The sequence below is a fragment of the Panthera onca genome, chromosome A1 (genome assembly GCF_046562875.1).
Source record: "Panthera onca isolate mPanOnc1 chromosome A1, mPanOnc1 haplotype 2, whole genome shotgun sequence".
Taxonomy (NCBI): Eukaryota; Metazoa; Chordata; class Mammalia; order Carnivora; family Felidae; genus Panthera; species Panthera onca.
In genome coordinates, this window is record NC_138339.1 from 205,168,609 (window position 1) to 205,177,537 (window position 8,929).

The 8,929-nt window shown below is 34.7% G+C and overlaps 1 pseudogene; it reads right to left on the reverse strand.

Annotated features, from left to right (window-relative positions):
- Nucleotides 1–2,842: 2,842 nt before the first annotated feature.
- Nucleotides 2,843–4,595, reverse strand: LOC145715555 (adenosine 5'-monophosphoramidase HINT1 pseudogene; annotated as a pseudogene).
- Nucleotides 4,596–8,929: the final 4,334 nt, after the last annotated feature.

Genomic DNA, 8,929 nt, shown 5'->3' on the forward strand with positions numbered 1-8,929 from the left:
TGACTTATAGATTTGTTGGGAGGATTAAAGGAAATAATACATGTAAACTACTTAGAAAAGAGCCTGCCAGACCTGAGTAAGCCCTAGGTGATAATTAGCATTTCTTATTACTATCATTATTTATACTCAGTAACACAAGAGTTGTGAATGAAGTGTTCAATACCAGGTGCTTATTTCTCTAAGTAAGTGTTTTCCAACTAGGAAGACCATTGACTTATCTGGAATGCCTGCTAAATATTTGGATTTCCAGTCCCTGCCCCTGGAGACTGATTCACAAAATCTGTGATCTCTAGAGAGTCCCCTGGGGTGATCCTTATGATAAGCCAAGATGGAGAAACACTGCTTTAAATGAGTAAAAAAAAAAAAAAAAAAAAAAAAAAAAAGAATTTCTCAGGACCTGTAATCATCTAGTTTAAAGTTGGCTTCTGATTAAGAAACCTGCCTAAGGCAGTCTTTGGTGCCTCAGGGCACCTTTTGGTAGTAAGAGCTAATTTTCTTTCTTACAACAGTAAGACTATGGGCTTTGGTCTCCTAAACATTTGGGTTTAGATCTGTTACTGAAGAAAGACCTCCACCTTTCTCACCTTTTATTGCCTTATCTGTAAAATGTAAACATTGACACTTCCTTCCCTCATGGGACTCTTGTAAGATTAAATAAGATAATCTACCTATATTTAAAGCACAGTTCCTGTGCAGAGTACAGTCTCAGTAATTAATTATAAATCATAATTAGGGCTGGTCAGGGGCACCTGGCTGGTTCAGTCAGAAGAGTATGTGACTCTTGATCTCAGGGTCATGAGTTTGAGACCCATGTTGGGTGTAGAGATTACTAACAAAAAAATAAATAAAAAATAAATAATAGTAATTAGGATCAGTTGTAATCAGACTTTTTCAATCAGAGAGTGAACAAAAGCAGGCAGATTCTGAGGAGGAGTTGACACTTTAAAAAAGGGAAGTGCATGAAAAATTACCCATTTTTCAATAATATTTATTTTCTGGGCAGGCCAAAGTTGGCATCAACATGTCACTAAAACTAAAGAAAATTCTCAATTTTTCTGACCTCAAGAACTACAGGACTATGTTGGGGAAAACCACAGCTATTGGCAAGTGTAAGGGAAATCCCAGAGATTTCGAGAGAGAGGCAAGTTTTATTATAAACTCTGCCTAAACCTCTGGCTGTCAGACCATGCATGCATTAGGCAACTTCAGCTAAAGATTAAAAAAACTGAAGTAACCTTTAAGGTGTTGTGCAGGAGGCAGTGTTTTCAGTTTGAGTGCAACCAAATAATTGCTTGCTAAAATAGAAAATCTACACTCCTCAGAGGAATATAAAAGAATTCAGCCTCTAAAACATAAGATTCACAATGTTGAGGATACAATCCCAAATGACTTGAAATTCAAAGAATCAGGAAAATATGACCCATTCTCAAGAAAAAAGACCAACTCTGAAGTTAGCAAGATTTTAAATTACCAAAAAACATTTTTTAAACTCATTTGAGAGAGAGCACACATATGCACATGAGCAGAGGGAGGAGCAGAGAGAGAGGAGAGGAGGAGAGAATCTCAAGCAGGCTCCACACTGACAGCCCCAGGCGGGGCTCAAACTCACAAACTGTGAGCTCATCACCTGAACCGAAATCAAGAGTGGGACACTTAACCAGCTGAGCCACCCAGGTGCCCCAGAATTAGAAAAGATTTTAAAATAACCATTTAACTCTGCTTAAGAACATAAAGAATAATACACTTGCAATGAATGAAAATAAGGGAAATCTCCACTAACATAATGAAGAATCATTTGTATATTCTAGAATTGAAAAATAATATCTGAAATTAAAAAAAAAATTACTGAATGAACTTAATAGAACATAGATAATCAGTATGTTTGAAGATAGATTAATAAGAATTATCCAATCTGGATAACAGAAAAGTGAAAAAATTGAATAGAGACTCAGGGACATATGGAATGATATAAAAAGACCTAATGTGTAAAATTGGAGTCTTGGAAGCAGAGGAGAGAATGGAATAACTCTTAATTCTAATCCTCATCTGAGTGAACAGAGATGGGTAAACATATAGGAGACAGCATGGAGAAATTTACCAGAACTTTGCCCTATGAGAAGAAACTTAGATGTCTTACTGTATCATCTGATAACACCCTTTAAACTTTCAAAGCACAAAAAGCATTTCCTATTTAAGTGATCTTTTTAAAGTTCTCTTTCTTTCTCTTTCTTCTTTCCTTCTTCCCTTGTTTCTTTCCTCCCATCCTCCTCCCATCCATTCTCCTCCTCCATCCTCTCTTTTCCTGTCAGAAAATGTTTATTGAGTCCCTACTGTATTTTCTGAAGAATAAAAGCTTTATTGAGTTCCTATTGCTAGCCCTCCACTAGAGAATACATATAAATCTTTTTTTTTTTTTTTTTTTGTCTGTCATCATTGTTGTTGCAAAGCCTCAATACTTCTTGGGTTGAATTGGGGGAGTGTGCTTCAGCAGTATTTTTCTCTTGCTTGATAGACCTAGTTAAGATGTGAAAGGTCAGAGGCAAAGGACCACCACTGGAAATCCACTCAAGCACCAGATTTTCTCTACAACCTCCATATACTCAGAACTGCAATAGCGATTGGGCTTCATGGCATCATGGATGTAGATGACGTAGATGCTGTTTTGGTTTTGTATAGGACTGCTAGGGGTTTTGCAGCTGTCTTAGCATCCACTCTATCGTCTTTGGTTTATTGCTGCCAGAAGCTTTCTTTCCTGTTTTCTGTACTCTCTAGCAATACATCCCTTAAACTTCTCCTGTATTGGGCAACTGGATAGTCTTCTGTTTTGTTTTGTTTTAACCATGCAACATTGTCTTTTATTAATTATGGTTTTTTAAAAGTATGTCCTCAATCTCTTCATAAACAGGCAAAAATAAGTATACTGTTTAACATATCAGAACTTGAAAATATTGATCATTACCTAGAGAAGGCAAAATAATCCCTAAAACATGCTTTACCAGGAGGCCAATTCATCTGCTGACTTCCAAGAACATGGAGATGAACGCGATAGACAGACTGTCCCCCATCTGGACCTTCCTTCACCACCATTTGATAACCCTTCTTTAGGCTCAGATCAACAGCACATTTCTTGCCAACGATCATTAAATGTCCAAGAAAATTTTCAGCATCTCCTGTTACAGAAATCTGAAATATATCTTTCTTGGGTATCACCAGAAAAATGTGTTGGTGTTTGAAGGGAAATGTCATGGAAAGCAAGACACTGGTCATCCTCAGAAATTATTTTGGCTGGGATTTCCTTGCAAATGATCTTCCTGAGGACTGTGTTGCTAGCAGGTCTAGTGGCCTGAGCCTTTATAATCTCATCTGCCATCTCGGCCTCCCTTCCATGCAACTGCCCCAGACACTGGAGTGTTTTCTTTTTAATCAACCTAACAGTGCTTTAAAATTTTAATTACTCATAGGAGTGTGCTCCACAAAGTCTAAGCTTTTTTTTTTTTTAATTCAAGTGTAATTAGCATAGAATGTTACATTAGTTTCAGGTACAAATGTAATAATTTGACAATTCTATATATTTATCAGTATTATAAAAATAAATGTACTCTTATTCCCTTTTTTCTTGTTCACCTATCCCTCCACTCACCTCCCCTCTGGCAACCACCATTTTGCTCTCTGTACTTCAGTGTCTGGTTTTTTTTTTGTTTGTCTTTTTCTTTGTTCATTTGTTTTCTTTCTTAACTTCATATATGAGTGAAATCATGCGGTATCTGTCTTTCTCTGTCTGACTTATTTCACTTAGCACTATGCCCTCTAGGTCCATCCATGTTTTTGCAAATGGCAAGATGTCATTCTTTTTTATGGCTGAGTAATCTTCCACTGAATGCATATGTGTGCACGTGCAGATATCCAGTCATCTACTAATTCTTTATCCAGTCATCTACTAATGGACACTTGGATTGCTTCCATATCTTGGCTACTATAAATAATTCTGTAATAAACATATGAATGCATATATCAAGTTAGTATTTTCTTTTTCTTTGGGTAAATACCCAGTAGTTGAATATTGGATCATGTGGTAAATCTATCTTTAATTTTTTGAGGAACCTCTATACTATTTTCCACAGTGGCTGCACCAGGGTACATTCCTACTAAAAATGCACAAGGGTTCCCTTTTCTCCACATCTTCACCAACATGTGTTATTTCTTGTTTGTTTTTTTTTTTAATACTAGTCACTCTTACTTGTTTGAGATGATATTTCACTGTGGTTTTAATTTGCATTTCCCTGATGATTAGTGATGTTGAGCATGTTTTTCATGTACTTATTGGCCATTTATATTCTTTGGAAAAATATCTATCAGGTCTTCTCTTTTTTTTTAACATTAATTTATTTTTGAGACAGAGAGAGACAGAGCATGAACGGGGGAGGGTCAGAGAGAGAGGGAGACACAGAATATGAAAACAGGCTCCAGGCTCTGAGCTGTCAGCACAGAGCCCAACGAGGAGCTTGAACTCACGGACTGCGAGATCATGACCTGAGCCGAACTCGAACGCCCAACTGACTGAGCCATCCAGGCGCCTCAGGTCTTCTCATTTTTAAATAAGATTATCAGGGTTTTTTTTTTTTGGTTTTGTTTTGTTTTTAATGTGTGTTGAGTCACAGAAATTCTTTATACATTTTGCATATTAGTCCCTTAGCATATTAGCAATCTGGGATTGCTCTGTTCTTCTTTCTCAAGATTGCTTTGGCTATTTGGGGTCTTTTGTGGTTCCATACAAATTTTAGGACTTTTTGTACTATTTCTGTGAAAAATATTGTTGGTATTTTAATAGAGGTTGCATTAAATCTGTAAATTGCTTTAAGTAGTATGAACATTTTAACGATATTAACTGTTCCAATCCATGAGCATGAAATATCTTTCCATTTGTGTCATCTTCAATTTCTCTCATCAGTATTTTACAGTTTTCAGAGTACAGATTTTTCACCCCCTTAGTTAAGTTTATCTCTAGGTATTTTATTCATTGTGGTGCAATTGTAAATGAGATTGTTTTCTTAATTTCCCTCTCACTATTTTGTTATTAGTGTATAGAAACACAGGATATTTTTGTATATTAATTTTGTATCCTGCAACTTTACTGAATTCATTTATCAGTTCTAGTATTATTTTGGTGGAGTTTTTAGAGTTTTCTGTGTATAGTATATGCCATCTGCAAATCGTGACAATTTTACTTCTTATCAATCAAGATGGATTTTATTTCTTTTTCTTATCTAATTGCTGTGGCTAGGACTTTCGGTACTATGTTGAAGAAAAGTGGCAAGAGTGTGGCATCCTTGCTTTGTTCCTGATCTTAAAGGAAAAACTTTCAGTTGTTTGCCTTTGAAGATGATGTTAGCTGTGGGTTTTTCCATATATAGCCTTTATTATGTTGAGGTATGTTTCTTCTAAGCATACTTTGTTGATAGTTTTTAATTATAAATGAATGTTGTACACTGTCAATGCTTTTTATGCATTTATCATTGAGATGATCATATGGTTTTTATTGTTTCTCTTATTGATGTGATGTAACGCATTAATTGATTTGCATATATTGAACCACCCTAGCATTCCTAGAATAAATCCTACTTTATCACGGTGAATAACTTTTTCAATGTATTCTTGGATTCAGTTTGCTAATATTTTGTTGAGGATTTTTGTGTCTATGTTTACCATAAATATTGGCCTATAGTTTTTTTGTAGTGTCTTTATCTAGTTTTGGTATCATGGCAATTATGGCCTTGTAGAATGAATTTGGAAGCTTTCTTTTCCTTTTTTTGAATAGTTTGAGACAAATAAGTATTAACTCCTCTTTAATTGTTTGGTAGAATTCACCTTTGAAGTGGTTTGGGACAAATAATTTTTGTCCCAAAAAATTGTTTTTTTGGGACAATTTTGATTACTGATTACATTTCATTGTTAGTAATCAGCCTGTTTATAGGAATTTATTATTATTTATCTAGGTTGTCCAATTTGTTAGCATATAATTTTTCATAATATTCTCTTATAATCCTTTTTTATTTCTGTGGTGTCAGGTGTTATTTCTCCTTCATTTCTGATTTTATTTACTTGAGTCTCTCTCTCCTTTCTTTATGAGTCTAACAGTTCATTAGTCTTGTTCATATTTTCAAAGAATCAGTTCCTGATTAGATTGATTTTTTTCTATTGTATTTTAAGTCTCTTTCATTAATTTCTGCTTTAATCTTTATTAATTCCTTTATTTTACTAGCTTTGGCTTTGTTTTTCTTTTTCTAGTTCCTTTAGGTGTAAAGTTAGGTTGTTTATTTAAGATTTTTCTTGCTTCTGATGTAGACCTATATCACTATTGCCTTTCCTCTTAGAACTGTTTTTGCTGCATCCCAAAGATTTTGGACCATTGTGTTTTTATTTTCATTTGTCTCCATGTATTTTTTATTTCCTTTTGATTTCTTGGTTGACCCGTTCAATGTTTAGTAGCATGTTGTTTAGTCTCCATGTATTTGTGTTCTTTCCAGAATTTTCTTGTGATTCATTTCTAGTTTCATACTCTTGTGGTCTTAAAAGATGTTTGATATGATTTCAATCGTTTTGAATTTATTGCATTTTGTTTTGTGGCCTAACATATGATCTATTCAGGAGAATGTTCCATGTGCACTTAAAAAGAATGTAAATTCTTCTATTTTTAGATGGAACGTTTTTCATATATGTGTTAGGTCCTACTGGTCCAACGTGTCATGCAAAGCTGCTGTTTCCTTGTTGATTTTCTGTCTGGACAGTGTATTCATTGATGTAAGTGGTGTGTTTAAATTTCCCTACTATTATTATATTACTTTCAATTACTTCCTTTATGAGCTTCCATGCTGGGTGCATATTTACAATTGTTATATTCTCTTGTAGGATTGGTTTTTTTATTATGTAGTACTCTTGTCTCTTGTTACATACAGTCTTCATTTTAAAGTCTATTTTGTTCATTATAAGCATTGCTACCTCAGCTTTCTTTTTGCTTCCATTTGCACTGTAAATGTTTTTCCATCTCTTCATTTTCAACCTGCATGGGTCTTTGGGTCTGAAGTGAGTCTCTTTTAGGCAGCATATAGATAGGTCTTATTTTTTATTCATTCAGTCCCTCTATGACTTTTGAGTGGAGCATTTAGTCTATTTACATTCAGATTAATTATTGATAGGTATTTGTTATGGCTAATTTGTTACTTATTATATGGTTCTTTTTGTTCTTTTCTGTTCTTTTCTTGTTCTTTTCCCTTGTGGTTTGAAGGCTTTCTTTAGTGTTATGCTTAGATTCTGTTCTCTTTATTTTTTCCATATCAGCTATAGGTTTTTGATTTGTGGTTACCATTAGTTTCAGATATAACATCTCACACATAGAGAAGTCTATATTAAGTTGATGGTTGCTTAAGTTTGAACTCATTCTAAAAGCACTAAATTTTTATTCCCCTCCAATTTTTATGTATATGATGTCATACTTTACATCCTTTTGTGAATGCCTTAGATGATTTTTTGTGATGTTTATTTATTTTTGAGAGGTAGAGTGCAAGAAGGAGAGGTGCAGAGAGAGAGGGGGACAGAGGATCCAAAGTGGAGTCTGTGCTGACATCAGGGAGCCCAGTGCAGGGCTTGAACCCACAAACCATGAGATCATGACCTGACAGGTACCCCTTGCCTGATTTTTTATAGATAGAATTGATTTTACTGCTTTAACTTCTGTACTGGTGTTATAAGGATTAATCTACTACATTTATTATGTTTGTACTTCTCTGTGAAGTTTTTTTCCTTTTATAATTTTCTTATTCCTGATTATAGCCTCTTTTTTTCCACTTAAAGAATTCCCTTAAACATTTCTTGGAAGACTGGTTTAGTGGTGATGAACTCCTTTAACTTGTGTCTGTCTGGGAAACTCTTCATCTCTCCTATTTCAAAGGATAATTTTCCTGGAAAGTGTTTGCTTTCAGCACTTTGAATATATCCTGCCACTCCCTTATGGACTGTGAAGTTTCTGCTGAAAAATTAGTGGAGAGCCTTATGGGGTTTCCTTTGTATGTAACTGTTTTGTATTTTCTCGCTCCTTCTAAAATTATCTTTACCACTACTTTTTTTGGGGGGGGCATTTTAATTATTATGTGTGTGGTGTGGACCAATCCCTGAGTTGATTTTGTTGGGGAGCTCTCTGTGCCTCCTGGATCTGGATGTCTATTTCCTTCCCCAAATTAGAAAACTTTTCTGCTATTATTTCTTCAAATAAATTTTCTGCTCCCTTTTCTCTTTGTTTTCCTTCTGAGATCCCAATACTGTGAATGTTATTATGCTTGATGATGTTGCTGAGTCCCATTAATCTATTCTCATCTTTTATTCTTTTTTAAAATTTCATTTATTTTTTTCTGTTCAGTTTGGTTGCTTGTCATTATACTGCCTTCCAGGTCACTGATTTGTTCTTCTGTCTCCTCCAATATGCTGTTGATTTCTTCCAGTGCAGTTTCTCTTTAAGTTATTGAGTTCTTCATCTCTGCATATATATATATATATATATATATATATATATATATATATATATATATATCTTTGTTGAAGGTCTCACTGATATCCTCCACTCTTTTCTCAAGTCCAGTGAGAATTTTTGTGACCATTACTTTGAATTATGTATCAGGCATACTGCATATCTATATTTCATTTAGCTCTTTTGCCATGACTTTGTCCTGTTCTTTCATTTGGGACACATTCCTCTGTCTCCTCATTTTTGTCTATCCTTTCTTTTTAATGTGTTAGGAAATTCAGCTACATCTCCTGATCTTGAAAGTAGTGGCCTCGTACAGAAGAATGTTGTAATGGCCTGTAGCATGACAATGTGTCCTGTTGACCATAAGCAGGTGCTTTAGAAGTATCTCTATGTGGCTTGCATGAACCTTAC